Here is a 14,942-nt window from a genome sequence, read left to right as displayed (position 1 = left end):
AGAAGGGTGGGGGGGGCGAGGAAATTGGAAGGACAATAAGGGACGGACTATTGCAGGCTGCAAGTGGGGATTTCTGGCAGGAAAGGTGAGGATTGATGGCATGCGTAACTACACGGGGAAAGAGAGCGCGCGACGAGAGAGAGTCTGGTGGTTTCGTAAGCACAGTTAAATGGAACACTCGTCAGCGACATAGAGAAGGTCGAAAGGCGGTAAATTGTTTTAAGGCCATTGAAGCCAAGTAGAGACGCAGAGAGAGAGAGAGAGAGAGAGAGGGTCTCGCTGAAGCTGCAAACAAAATGAAAGGAAACAAAGGTTGAAGTTCAAGTAGTGAGCTTTGAAGATGCAGCCTGCGGGGGAGGGCCGCAGGAGAGCTGCTGCAGAGGTTGAAGGGACAGAATTGAATGGCGAGGGCAAAGGTTTAAGGGAGCCTAAAGGGAAAGAAGCACGGCCTGTAGAGAGAGGAAGCACGGATGGCAATAAGGGGAAAGCTGGGCTGCTGAGCCCTGCAGGTGGGCTCCCCCCTTCCTTGGCACTTGCTTTCGCTTGTTTTCAAACTGGACAGCAAATGATAACCATAGTTGTGGTTCCGCATACGTTAGCTTGTTTATCTCAACCGTGCTAAAATATATCAACCTTGGTCCGGTTTTGCTGGTTCAGGTGCTCTCGTCAGCCTTTCGCTTTTGACGCCAGCTAGAAAGCACGGAGGATGAGCTGGCTACGATGTGGATGTGGTGGCCATTGGCGCCAGCAAATGCTGGTGGTCCATCAGGGGCGCTAGTCTACGTGGCATCCACATGTCCACTGCCACGTGCAAGGCACGGTAGCGTGCGCCGTCATAGCCGGTGGCCACCCTAGGCCAAGGACCCCATCGCCGTCTGATGGACGATGCGACGTGCAGTAAAAGTCGTTCATCCTCGGGAACCCCCACCCACAGCTGTCGGTTGGCTTTGTCCCGACCATCCCATCACCGCCGTAACGCCGTCAAGACCCTTAACGTCGTCAGGTCTGAGGCCCGGCTCCTCGCCGCCGACAAGGCTAGAGCCTGGACATACTTGTTAGCGACGCACCCCGAGCCAAAATAGCCTTTTACCATATAATGTGTGCACTAATAAGGCCTAGAGTCGCATAATGTCGCACTCACTTTCCTATCATCAGCATAGGAATCCCAAGCTCCTATAGATTTCCCGGAACCCCATGCTCATGGTCAAATCTAGGGAGATCTAATGCCACCAGTTAAGGCCCTCAACTTACTTTCACATCCTATGATGAGTTCTTCGGCTCATAGAGTCCGATAACTAGGAAATACTAAGCCACTTCTAAGAATAAAAGGGCTTTATTAAACCTCTAATGAAAGCTCCATTTTCCCCCAAAAAATCAGACTCAAGTCTCTCCTAAGTACATAAATGATTGTATGACCAATTGGAGAAGATTCGTTACTAATCGTGAGTTAAGAGTCACATCAACATTTTTCCTATTGGGAAATGTCCTTGGGTGAGGAGGGAGAGGCTAGAAGGGGAGGGAGTAGCGGGAGGGAGTCTTTGGAGGGAAGGAGAGGCTGAGAGGTGAGGGAGGGAGAAGTGAAATGTAGAGGTGACGGAGAGGTAGGAAGACTTAGGTTAATTTGCAAACGCGAATTGATAGCTTAGGAGCTTAGGTTAATTTGCAGATGTGAATAGGAGGCAACAAATTAATTAATAGAATAGGTTGCAGATGTGAATAGGTATAGCCTTTTAATAAGTTCTACTTTATCGCTCCCAAACATGACCCCATAATCACGTAATGCACTTGTGCACCCTTACATTCCCCAATAGAAAAAATGTTGATTTGACTCTTAACTCACGATTAGCCACAAATCTTCTCCAATTGGTCATAAAGTCATTTATGTACTCAATGATGTGCCATACCTCCTCCTTGGACTATCATACCATACCTTAAGGATTGCCCAAAATGTATAATAAATGTGCTCATACTATGTACCTCCATAAAATTGTACATACATAATCATTTCCCCAAAAGAAACTACGTTGGTCACTACAAACATACCATGTTGTCTTCTAGGGAAAGGGGACTTTTTTTAATTTAAAATTCACACACCCATTTTGAGGCTATCTAGGGGAACATGACTCTACCTTGCAAGCAATAGGGCTTGAATGCGGGTTGCCGCCTTAGTGGCAACCCTACCACTGGGCTACCACGACTTCCACGAAAGGGTGCACTACTAGGACTTCTTGGGAGGTCACCTATCCCAGTACTTGCTTAGCTGCTAAGTTCTTATGGGATCCGTTGTATTAGCACTAGTGTGACCTCACCATAACCACTAAAACTCCTCAAAAAAAAAAACTCACACACCCATTTTGAGGCCATCTAGGGGAACCTTACTCTACCTTGCAAGCAAGAGGGCTTGAATGTGGGTTGCCACTAACCCTACCATTGGGTTACCACGACTTCCGCAAAAGGGTGCAATACCAGGACTTCTTGAGAGGTCACCTATCCCAGTACTCACTTAACTGCAAAGTTCTGATGGGATCTGTGGTATTAGCGCTAGTGTGACCTCACCATAACCACTCAGTAACTCCTCTCACATAAGGCATAAGCCTTTTCCAATTTGTTGGAAAATGTACAGCTAGAAGATTTATGCACAAAGTCCAAAGGACATTGGTTAAGCTTAAAGATCCCCATTTTCCTCATTTGCAAAAGAAATTGATGCTATGAGTGACAATCCAAAAAAGTTGATTTGTATGCTTTTTCTATACGGAAGAAGATACCTCTTATAATAAACATCCATTACATTCTTTTAGAGCTACACATTAGGTTATCTTTTGTGAAATCAAGTGCCCGATTACCTAACTAGAAGGACATGTAAGCTAGCATTCAATGAGAATCATGATGTGCATCGAACTTAGATTTGTGTTCTTTTACATAACCAAGTACCATCTCATGTTCTAGTAAGATTCCACCTATTATGGAGTCAAGACAAGCCTATGTCCACGTCTACATTCCTAGGTGGGGAAAGTTTTATTCCTTACCCACTTGGAAGTATTATATTTCTAAAGTTCAATAACATCCACCTACGTGTAGACTAGTTTTGAACCTTTAAACAAATAAAAATGCTAGCATTGCAATAAGCTTGAAATGAGATGAAACTAATTTCAAGGCCATTATTTATTAAGATGATATGTACCTATTTGCATGCTCATTTTCTCTAGTAGATCTTTCAAAGGCATGAAGATTAGATCTGTTCTCAAAAGCGTTGTTGTCCTTGAATCATACATATGCTCAATTGAATAGGTGCATTATTGCTCAATGTAATATATGGAGGTGGTTCCCACAATCTTAATCATCATTATTAAAAAAGAAATGTCATATCCTGCCAATAGATTATGTAAGGCAACATCTGACGAGAAGTACACATGTTAAGTGCAAGTTGTGATTTAGTAGCTTCGATATTTTTTTGTTTAGGTGTGGTTCACTTGTCTCTATCCATTCCATGGAAGATGTAATGTCAATCAATTCGCACACAAATCACTTTCAACCTTTAAAACATACTCCAGAGAGATCCTCATTGGGAATATTTCTATGACTCCATATTTTTATGGCTATGACCTCTCAATCCCATACGATTCATACCTTTATCAAATAGAAACACTTCCTCAACAATGTAGCATATTTAAATGCCAAGCTATGGCATTGCTTCTATGTCAAAAGTCATATCATGGCAATAGAGTACAATTTTAATTAGCTCCATTAGTACCTTTTTCTTGTGTCCTCTATCATGACCATTCTTTGAATTAAGTTAAGACCTTTGGAAATCAAAATATGGAAAGCTACAATTTGATCAAGTCAATGTTCATTTTTGTTTGAACTCTATATTCTCAAAAATCATATATGTGGTCAAGAAATAAAGTATATCATTAGCTGGAGGTGTAACATTAATGTTTTAACACCGAAAACGGGAGCCATTTTGATGCAAATCGTGATGCTTAAATGCTAATGTTTTTCTATGTAGCGGGATTTTTTATTTATGTTACAATAAAAACTATCACTTTGAATTAAGTGTTAGTATGAGGTTGGTTTAGCATCAACAATAGCATAAAAAATGATCAATATGACATTAGAAAGTGTACCAATCCACTTACACAATGTTTTGATATTTTTTTTTTAAATGGGTAGATTTTGAATTTTTTATCAAATGTGACATGTTTGCATTCTATTTATGACTCCTACAAGGACTCATTGGATTGACTAGTCCAAAGAGGAGTCATTGTTGTCATCTCACCCTTGCCATTGTTATTGAGTCACCTCTTCTTCATGATCCTCGTCAACCTCCTTGTCGTCCTCATCCTCGTTATTGTAGTCGTGGTTCCACCTTTTTGTCCATCCTCTATCTGCATCATTGGGATGCTCTCAATTCTCTTCATCTACCCAAAGCCTATTCAAAGTATTTGATTTTTAATTTAGGGGCTAGGTTGCAACAAAATCATAATCTTATAATTTAAAGTCGTGATGAAAGAATTTACATCAATGAAGATGCCACTACAGCCCGAGCCACCTTATGTCCTCTAGCCCTATAAACGAGCTCGATGCTCACATGCTTGTACACATAATCATACTCCTCTTGCATGCATTCTTGATTTTCAACCCATCCTCAATTCTTGACCTCATAGCATCACACTTTAGCAAAGAAAATTGATATAGAAAGGGTTAGATTAAAGACATAGCAACACTTCAAAGAGATCCTTAATTGGGAATATTTGGTAAAGTGGGATGCCCCAGACTTGTCTAGACAATCTGTCCCTCCACAATTAAAGTGATCACAAAACCTATTTGTCCCTCCACAATTAAAGTGGGATGCCATGGACTTGTGTAGCCTCATTGCACTATTTCCTTGTGTTGCTTGTTGAACTTCTGGTTTCTTTTCAAAGTCTTGTTTTTCTAGATGTTTCAATCAACTGCTACAATTGGAGGAATTTGGCTAACCCTTTTTCCTACCTCTCAAATGCTTTCTCTATATGATATTCAAGTGTGTGTATCATCTTATTAGGCATCCACCTACCTATAATGGACATATTGGAACTCAAGCATGGGATACTCCTTCTTGACTTACACAAACCTGTTTCATGCTATCTTACTTCCAATGATTTTAGAACTCAAGCATGGGATACTCCTTCTCAAGTTACTGTATTACACAAACCTGTTTCATGTTGTCTTACTTCCAATGATATTGGAACTCAAGCATGGGATACTCCTTCTTGAGTTACTTTATTACACAAACCTGTTTCATGCTGTCTTACTTCCAATGACATTGTTGTCTTTTGCCATGACGAGGGACCACATACAATTCAAGTTCACCTTTCCAATGAAATTGTTGTCTTTTGTTATGAGGAGGGAGTACATACAATTCAAGCTCACCTTTCCCTTGGAATCCTACACTATACCCCTTTCAGTAATAACCCTATGACGGAGGGTTAACAACTGCCCACTAGGATCCAAGGCATAATTCTCACCACTTCCTCTCAACCCGCCTCTCGCTTTACGAGGGCATGCTATGGCTTACGATGTGGCTTAGAGCCTCTCTATCTGTTTCTCTTTATATATCTGAGATAACCATGCAAGAGTCCTCTTGGCTTTCTCCTCTCCCATACCAAAATGGATATATAAGGTCAAGTGCAAGGCTGATGGGATGCTTGACAAGTACAAGGTCAAGCTAGTGGTAAAAGGGTTTAGATGGAATGTCTCGATTATGGAGCGACATAACATCTACATTTTTAAATGGAAATCTGAAGGAGGAGGTGTATGTAGCATGGCACACAATTTCAAAATCCAAGATGACACTGTATATAGACTAAGGAAGGTGTTATAAGGGCTAAAACAAGATCCACAAGCATGGTGCCAAACAATTGATGATTATTTTATCATCCCTCCCCCTCTCTTCCTCTCAGCCCTCTCCCTACCTCTCAGCCTGCTCCCCCCCGCCTTGTGCAGAGACCTTGGAGAAACCTTTGGAAAAGTCACTTTGGCTTTGCGAAGTGGTTTTGAGAGCCTGTTAAGAGTTTTCAAAGAAAAAGTCGTTTTTTGAGCTTTTTCCTGTTCCGTTCGATGACAGAGACTCCGTATTGACTTGTAGAGGCAACTATTGCTTGCTTTTCGTGTCCACATTACTTCGGGAGCTTGGAAACACCTCCATTCTTGAATCTGGGATCATTCCATTGGATTTCTGACTTACTGTGTCAGTTTCTGCGTTTTTTGCCCGGGTGTTGGAACTCAAGTTTGGCGCAACCATTTGTAGATCTGTCAGTTCCGATGGACTCAAGAGTCCTAAAACTTCTATATTGCTCATCATTCGTACTCCGATGGAGTTTAGAAACAGCTCTGTTTCAAAAAACGTTTTTTAGTCCGTGTGTTGGACCCAGTGATTGAGACCACGGTTTCCAAAACCGTCTGTCCCATTGCGTTCCGGACGCCCAAAAACCCCTACCTATCAGTTCTTGCGTGATTCGGTCGAGGATTTTCAGAGTTATAAATCTCTGTGTATTCGATTTCGTCTCTCTGTTATGCATTTTTCATACTAAGGTTTTGAAACCTTAGATTTATGCCACATGGCAGTGGATAAGTGTTGACTCCCATTTCTCACTCATCGGTTGGGATTTTGGAGTTCTGGCAGAAGAGAGATATTTGCAGATTTTCTTGCTGAGTCCGATTATGCAATGGTGCCCATGTTTTGAAGCATCTCAGGTTTTATTTTCAGTAGCGCTCATTACCGTGGGACTATGATTTCTTGAGCATACCTTATGCAGATCACTCTGGTTGCAGTTTGAGCAGTGTGCGCTCGTTCGTGGTATGCATTAGGTTGCAATGGATGATTTATAGGCCATTTGGATGCATTGCGGTCCTTGTTGGATGCGCTGATAGGCCCAAATTGCCTTGTGGGATGCTATTTTTTATGGACGCTTTGCACATGGATGCTATTTTATGCTGAGGGACAGCTTTGAAACATTGCACGTGATGCACTGATAGTGCTATGCTCTCTTGGATGAGACATTATTGATGCATATGCTAGTGGACAGTGTTTATGCTTGAGTCATTTGGCACTTATTGGCATTTTCTTTTGGGCCAGATTTGCTCATATGGATGCATAGTATATGCACATGAGTTAGATGCATCTTTTGATGCTTTGAGCTTTGAGTTTTGGTGATATTTCACACTATTGTGGCATACACATTTGGGTGCACCTGGTATTTGGTGTGATTCTCTCTTGTAGGCACTAGCATTTGGGATTTTGTTTCATTTGCATCATGGCATCCTCTTCCATGTCTGAAAAGGAGTTTTTCAACATTAAAAAGTTTGATGGGACAAACTTTTCTTTGTGGAAAGAACAAATAAGGGATGTGCTTATTCAAAAGAAGCAGATTAAACCCTTGGTAGGGATTGAAGCTAAGCCTGCAAATATGTCTGAGGATGATTGGAATGAGTTGGATGCATTAGCAAAGTCTACTATTAGACTTCATCTTGCAGAGTCAATTTATTTCACGGTAGTAAATGAGCAGACTAAATGAGCAGACTACGGAAGATTTGTGGAAGAAACTGTGCGCCACTTATGAGAAGGAAACTGCCTCTAATAAAGTTTACCTCATGAAGAGGTTGTTTGAGCTGCAGATGAAGGAAGGGGTCTCCATTGCTTCTCACTTGAATGAATTCAATATTATTTTCAGCCAGCTTCAGGCTCAGAAAATGAATTTTGATGCGGAGACTAAGGCAATATTTCTCTTATGTTCATTGCCACCTCATGGGATACCTTCCGTACAGCTGTCAGTAACTCTGCACCTGGTGGAGTACTGAAATTTGATGATGTTGTGGGTAGCTTGTTGGCCGAGGAGATTAGACGGAAGTCTATGGATGGCAACAAGCAGGATGCAGCCTTAAATGTGCAAAGGGGCAGATCACAGTTCAGGGGGAAGTCCCAAGAAAGAGGGAAGTCTCGTAGCAAATCGAAGGCATGGAACATTGAGTGTTACCATTGTGGCAAGAAGGGCCATATGAAAAAGGATTGCTACAAGCTGAAAAGAGAGCAAAAGGATAAGAAAAAGAATGCAAATTGGGGTGCAAATCAAAAGGAAGAGAGTCCAAGGGAGGACAAAGGAAAAGTGAAGATCGAGGAGATCAATGTAGTCACACATGATAGTGACAATGATGTTCTCTTCATATCTAGTTTATCTGCAGGGTTGCTTACCACTTCAGATGATGCATATTCCCAGAATTGGATTTTGGATTCTAGTGCTTCATTCCATGTTACTCCCCATAGGGAATGGTTCTCCACTTATGACAATCGAAAGACAGGTTGTGTGCATCTTGGAAATGACTATGCATGTGACATAGTGGGAGCAGGTGACATAAAGTTTTCTTTTGCAAATGGGTCTGCATTTGTTTTGAAACATGTGAGACATGTGCCTAAGCTGACCAAGAGTCTTATTTCAGTGGGTCAGCTAGATGATGCTGGTTTTCACACCACTTTTGGCTTTCAGAGTTGGAAAATTCAGAAGGCCTCTATGCTTTTGGCCAGGGGTGCCAAGTGTGGGACTTTGTATCCCTTACATGTATCAGGGGTATTTGATCATGTTGTTGCAATAACCGAGCAGCCAAGCACTTCTTTGTGGCATTGCAGGTTGGGGCACATGAGCCAAAATGGAATGAAACTCTTATGCCGTTTGGGTTATGTATCGCATTTGAGTTTCTCTGATTTTGAATTTTGTGAGCATTGTCTCTATGGGAAGCAGACTAAATCAGCCCATAAAAGAAGGGGAAAGAAAGAGTTTGAAATGCTTGATTTGGTGCATTCAGACGTATGTGGTCCCATGCCTACACGGTCATTAGGCGGGGCTGAATACTATGTGACATTCATTGATGATGCAACTAGGAAAGTGTGGGCTTATGCTATAGCTCGGAAGAGTGATGTGTTCTAGGTATTTCAGAAATGGCTGGCCTTGGTTGAGAATCAGTCAGGTAGAACGCTTAAATGCCTACGGACTGACAATGGTGGAGAGTATCTCTCTCATGACTTTCAGCATTTCTGTGATACTCGTGGGATTAAGAGGGAGCTTACATCCCCTCGTACTCCAGAGCAAAATCCAGTTGCAGAAAAGATGAACCGTACCATTCAAGAAAGATTGCAATGCATGCTTTCCAATTCAAGTCTTTCTGGTGGTTTTTGGGCTGAGGCAATGAAGACTGCAGTGCATGTGATCAATAGATCACCTAGTAAGAGTTTGAATGGTGCTATTCCTGAAGAGGCATGGAGTGGCAAGAAGCCCTCTTACTCTCATTTGCATATATTTGGGTGTGAGGCATATGCACATGTGCCAAAAGAGCTTCGAAAGAAGCTAGATCCTAAGTCTAGGAAATGCATCTTTCTAGGTTATGGTGAAAGTAGAGAGATGGGCCATCGTCTCTAGGATCCAGAAGCAAAGAAGATCATACGCAGCCATGATGTGGTCTTCAATGAGAAGAAGATACATAAGGCACCCATGAGGGATGTGGAAATGAGGAGAATCACTTTCTAGGATGTGAATCCACTTGCATATGTTGATAGACAGCAAGCTGTCCATGCACCAAATGTGCAAGAAATGGTACCACCAAGTACTCCCACAGGTATACAATCAAGGGTAATGATGTGGTCTTCAATGAGAAGAAGATGCATAAGGCACCCATGAGGGATGTGGAAATGAGGAGAATCACTTTCCAGGATGTGAATCCACTTGCATATGTTGATAGACAGCAAGTTGTCCATGCACCAAATGTGCAAGAAATGGTACCACCAAGTACTCCCACAGGTATACAATCAAGGGTAGATGATGGATCATCTATTGGTGGAAATGATGAGCCAAATGTGGCTGATATGCAGGTGGGACAGCAAGCTGAAATGCCCTTGAGAAGATCATCTAGAGTGTCTAGACCGCCTGATAGGTTTTTTCCAGGGGTAGACTATGTGATGCTTACTGATTGCGGGGAGCCTTCTTGCTACAGAGAGGCTATGATGCGTGAGGATAAACGCAAGTGGGAGTATGCTATGCAATCAGAGATGAGTTCACTTATGAAGAATAAGACTTGGGACTTGGTTTCTTTGCCACATGGAAAGAAAGCATTGCCATGTAAATGGGTCTACAAAATGAAGGTCACAGGTGATGATGTGCCTAGGTACAAGGCCCGTTTGGTTGCTAAAGGGTTCAAGCAAGAGAAGGGTGTGGACTTTGATGAGATATTCTCTCGAGTTCTAAAGATGACCACACTTAGATGCATGCTTGGACTAGTGGCAGTAGAGGATATGGAGCTTATGCAAATGGATGTCAAGACAGCTTTCTTGCATGGGGATTTGCATGAGGAAATTTACATGGTGCAGCCGGAAGGCTTTGAAGAAAAGGGCAAAGAGCATTTAGTTTGCAAGCTAAAGAAGAGTCTCTATGGTCTTAAGCAAGCACCTAGAGAATGGTATCAGAAGTTTGATGCTTTCATTCGGTCCCAGGGTTTTAGACAGAGTGAAATTGATCACTGCCTCTACACTAAAAGGGCTAAGGATAATAGCCTGATAATCTTGGCACTATATGTGGATGATATGCTATTGGCTAGCAAGAATACTTATGAGCTAGATGCATTAAAGGCCAAGTTGCATGAGGCCTTTGATATGAAGGATTTGGGACTTGCAGGTCATATTCTTGGTATGCGCATCACGCATGATCGGAGTAGGAAACTCCTTTGGCTTTCACAAAAAGAGTATGTTACAAAAGTATTGCAACGTTTCAATATGGAGGGGGGGAAGGCAGTGAGTACTCCATTGCCTCCATATGTGAAACTGAGTCATACAGATAGTCCCAAATCAGATGAGGAGAGGGCCATGATGGCCAAGGTTCCTTATGCATCAGCAGTTGGGAGTCTTATGTATGCTATGATAGCTACTAGACCAGACATTGCATTTGCAGTGGGAGTTGTTAGCCGGTATATGGCTAATCCAGGAAAGAGGCATTGGGAGGCAGTTAAGTGCATCATGAGGTACATGAAGGGTACCAAGGAGATGTGCATTTTCTTTGGTAAAGGAGACATGCGTGTACTTGGGTACACAGATTCAGACTATGCAGGGCATGTGGATAGTAGGAGATCCACTTCTGGTTATGTGTTCACCTTTGCAGGTGGTGCAGTGTCATGGATTTCTCGCGCACAGAAGTGCGTTGCTTTGTCTACCACAGAGGCTGAGTATGTTGCAGCCACAGAGGGTTGCAAGGAGGCTATATGGCTTGATCGGCTAGTGGGAGATTTGGGGATTCATACAGGTGTACCGACATTGCATGGTGATTCCATGAGTGCTATTCAACTAGCACGGAATCCGGTCTTTCATGCAAAGACCAAACACATTGAGGTCAGGTACCATTTCATCAGGGAGGTACTTGAGGACAAGTGCATAGAGCTTGTTAAGGTTCATACTGATGATAACCCTGCAGATATGCTGACGAAGAGTCTACCTAGTCAGCGGCTTGAGTATTGTCATGTATTGATGGGCATTGGATAGTATGTTCACTGGTCGTTCTCCCTTAAAGGCACATTGTGCTTTAAGTGGGAGGTTGTGGGGTTAAAGGTCACTGTGCCTTAACCCCAGTTATGTACAATACTCAAACACATATATAAATGAATGAAAAAGAAGATTAGGGTGGTTCTGCACCCACCAAACTTGTGTGGCTCTCTATCTCTCTCTCTCCTTCTTCCGTTCTTGCTTCCGTTGAGAGCACTCTCAAAGGCATGCTTGCATGTCCTTCAATATCCAAAGGTACCACTGATGGGTACAAAACCACCTACCAAAGTGGAATTGAGCTCCATGGGTATTTTTTAGAACCACTAAGCATTCAATCCGACCTCTTCAAGGGACTATCCCACATGTAGTAGTGCACAACGTGATGCACAACGATGTAATGTCTTGAGCCCAATCTCTCACACAGTCCCTAGAGTGGTGCACAAGTGTGTAATGTCTTGAGCCCTATCTCTCATGCAATCCCTCGAGTGGACCTTTTGAGAGAGGGAATAGGGTCGCTCGACAACTAGCCCTACATGCACCATGCAATCTGTGGCAACACAAATCCATAACATGGTATTAGAGTAGAAACTAATTGTGCTTAGTGAGGCCATAGTAGTGATGCATTTCCACGTGGCAATCATGTCGATTTGTGTAATCAAAGGTTTGTGAGATAACGATTGAGTTTGTCACATAGTCACACAATGCCACATGGTGTAAAGTAGCAATAATTGATGTGCTAATGTATAGGTATAACCCTACAGGGCACATATGACTCCACAAAAGATTAGATGATCTCTTGCATGAATTACAATCAGGGTTGTGTGTCAATTTGCATAGAGTTGGCAACTAGGTGATAGGTTCATGCCAAGTGGTAGCTCCATTTTGAGCTCTTGCAAATAGAAATTGTGGCACAGTGTTCCTTTAAGGTGTGTCAAATCTGTGTAGTAGCAATAGTAGCTCAATTCCCCCTACAAATTTTTGGCATCAATAGATTGACGTGAGGCCCCTTGTTGCTTGGATTGAGGGAGGGTGTTATAACCACTTAGCGGTCTAAAGGCTCACCCCAAGCTCCTTGAGGGATTGCCATGAGGCAGTGGCCCTTGGGGTTTAGATCCAACATGTAAAAATGAACAACTGGTGCACATATAATGGTTAGAGCTCCCTCTCTCACATGATCCCTTGAGCGCAGTTTTTTAGAGAGGCTATGTGACTCTAACATATACCCTACACATGGCACCACTCGATTGGTGGCCACACAAATCTATGATCTAGATTGGGCTAGATATGTGAATGTTGGACATTTAACTCTTGGATGATTTTTCTTGCTAAGTTGTAGAAGCTATCTCATGGTTCAGTAAGGAATCACCTCAATAATCTCTAGAGGCTTGGTGAAAGACCGTGTACTGTGGAGTAGTTTTTTTCTCTGAAACTTTCCTAATGCACATCTAGCATTCTTATGGTGCTTTAAAGGTTTGAAAAAAGATAATTACATTTTGGATTCTCATTTGAGATATGGTTTTAATGGATTCCTTTTCTTTCACATTAGAAAGGGAAGAGAAGGGAGGGGGGATTGCAAGCTCCATGGTGATTCCAAACTGATACTAGTAAAATTTTAGGAAAACTAGTCTAAATGTTGGAAAATACCCTAACTTAAGCATGAACTTATACCAATCATCAACTCTGAACATGCCATCTAATGTAGAAGATATGCTACGATTCTACAACCACTTTGTCTCACTTTAGTGTGTGCACTCAAGTAGTTTAAAAGCGCTTTAGATCTAGAAAAGAGAACACTAAAGGTACATCCAAAAGAATACATAAATAGATATAGAGATCCAAGCCCCAAGCCTACCCGGATAAATGTACCAACACTTGCACCATACAATGAGTGAGATATGGCACCTGAAATGGCCATGTATGCTACACCACCTATTCTAGACTCCTCTTAATCTTCCATATGTCTCTATTATAGGCTTCAATAGTTGCTCGTGGGATCCCTACTGCTCATTCATTGTCTTGTACATGTTTAGATCTTCTCAAACAAAGTGTTGATATGCACTTTGAATTCCCAAAAGCTACCTTTGCTAAGTTGTGAAGGGCTATGGTATGAATTGACAAATACCCCCAAGAATGTCCCTTTTAAATGGGATGGGAAGCACCAGATTCGACCATGGCTATGATATGCTTGATACATGGTCACATGAAGTTCTCTTTTTTGTTTGTTTGAGTTGTGCTTGTGCACTTGCATTTGTTGTGGGTATGCGAGGGAGATTTTTATTTCCAGAGGTGCCACATGGAATGAGTACTATGCATGTGGAAGAATGAACAAATTATCACGTGCAAAGCAAGTAAACATGTTGATCAAAGAGGCAAATGTTGAACATAAGTTTGTATTACAAGGTCTTCTTGTGCAAATGAAAGTATACAAATCCCTATGACAAGGCATGGTGGGTAACACTCACTTACAATTTTACATTCGTTTACACCTACTTGTTAGAAGGGTAGGTGCCATCAAGTCTAGCGTAAAATGCTCTTACATGCCCTGACCCAGGTGGTGAATCCTTTTGGAATTGTTTACCCCTCACTTCACCTTGTGCTTTTCCTAACCCTCTTGCATTCATTCTCCTTGTTGACACCCTTTTCTACTCATCCTTGGACCTTCATTTTTCCTTACCATTTGCTATTGAAGCCCTATCTCTTCATTCAAAACCAAAACCTTGTACAAAAGGTGTGCACAATGTAACACCATCTAGCAATAAGGTGCTACCAAGCTATGGACACCTATGACTCCAAGATTTCTCCCCACCTCCTTGTGGCACTTTCAAAACACTCTTATCCTAGTGCTCTCATAGAGCTTCAATGGGATGCATTGTGATGCCCCTATGTAATCCTACGATAACACGCGTGTTCGTGGGGATCTTGGACGGATGTCATCGGAGTATCCACTCCTGAGCTACTCCTTGTGGGAGCCTTGAGATGCAAAAGCCTACACTTGTGTCAAACAAATGCCTACCAGAATGTGTACAAGTGATTCCACGAGAGGATGAGGGAGGGGGGGAGAAGGGAAAGGAAGAGAGGGGAGGGGGTGGGAGAGAAGAGGGGAGGTGTAAGGGGATGAGTGGCAATCACATGGCAACACACAAAGAAAGCAAGAGACCATACTCTCATGAACAAGAGTTGAGAGAATGAGAGCTTGTATTCCAATTGTTGCAACTATACAATGAAGACCAAAGTCAACTACTTGGCCTTTTATGCAAGTCACCTTTTGAAGGGAGGGCCAACCCTATTCCTTGTAGCAGTTTCTCTCTCTCTCTCTCTCTCTCTCTCTCTCTCTCTCTCTCTCTCTTTTGTTACAACCACTTGTGCCCATGTGGCACCAAGGCATATGCTA

Source organism: Dipteris shenzhenensis, chromosome 4 (assembly GCF_047967505.1).
Source record: "Dipteris shenzhenensis isolate YYH24624 ecotype China chromosome 4, Dip_SZ_1.0, whole genome shotgun sequence".
Taxonomy (NCBI): domain Eukaryota; kingdom Viridiplantae; phylum Streptophyta; class Polypodiopsida; order Gleicheniales; family Dipteridaceae; genus Dipteris; species Dipteris shenzhenensis.
Note: the sequence above shows the minus strand (reverse complement) of the source record.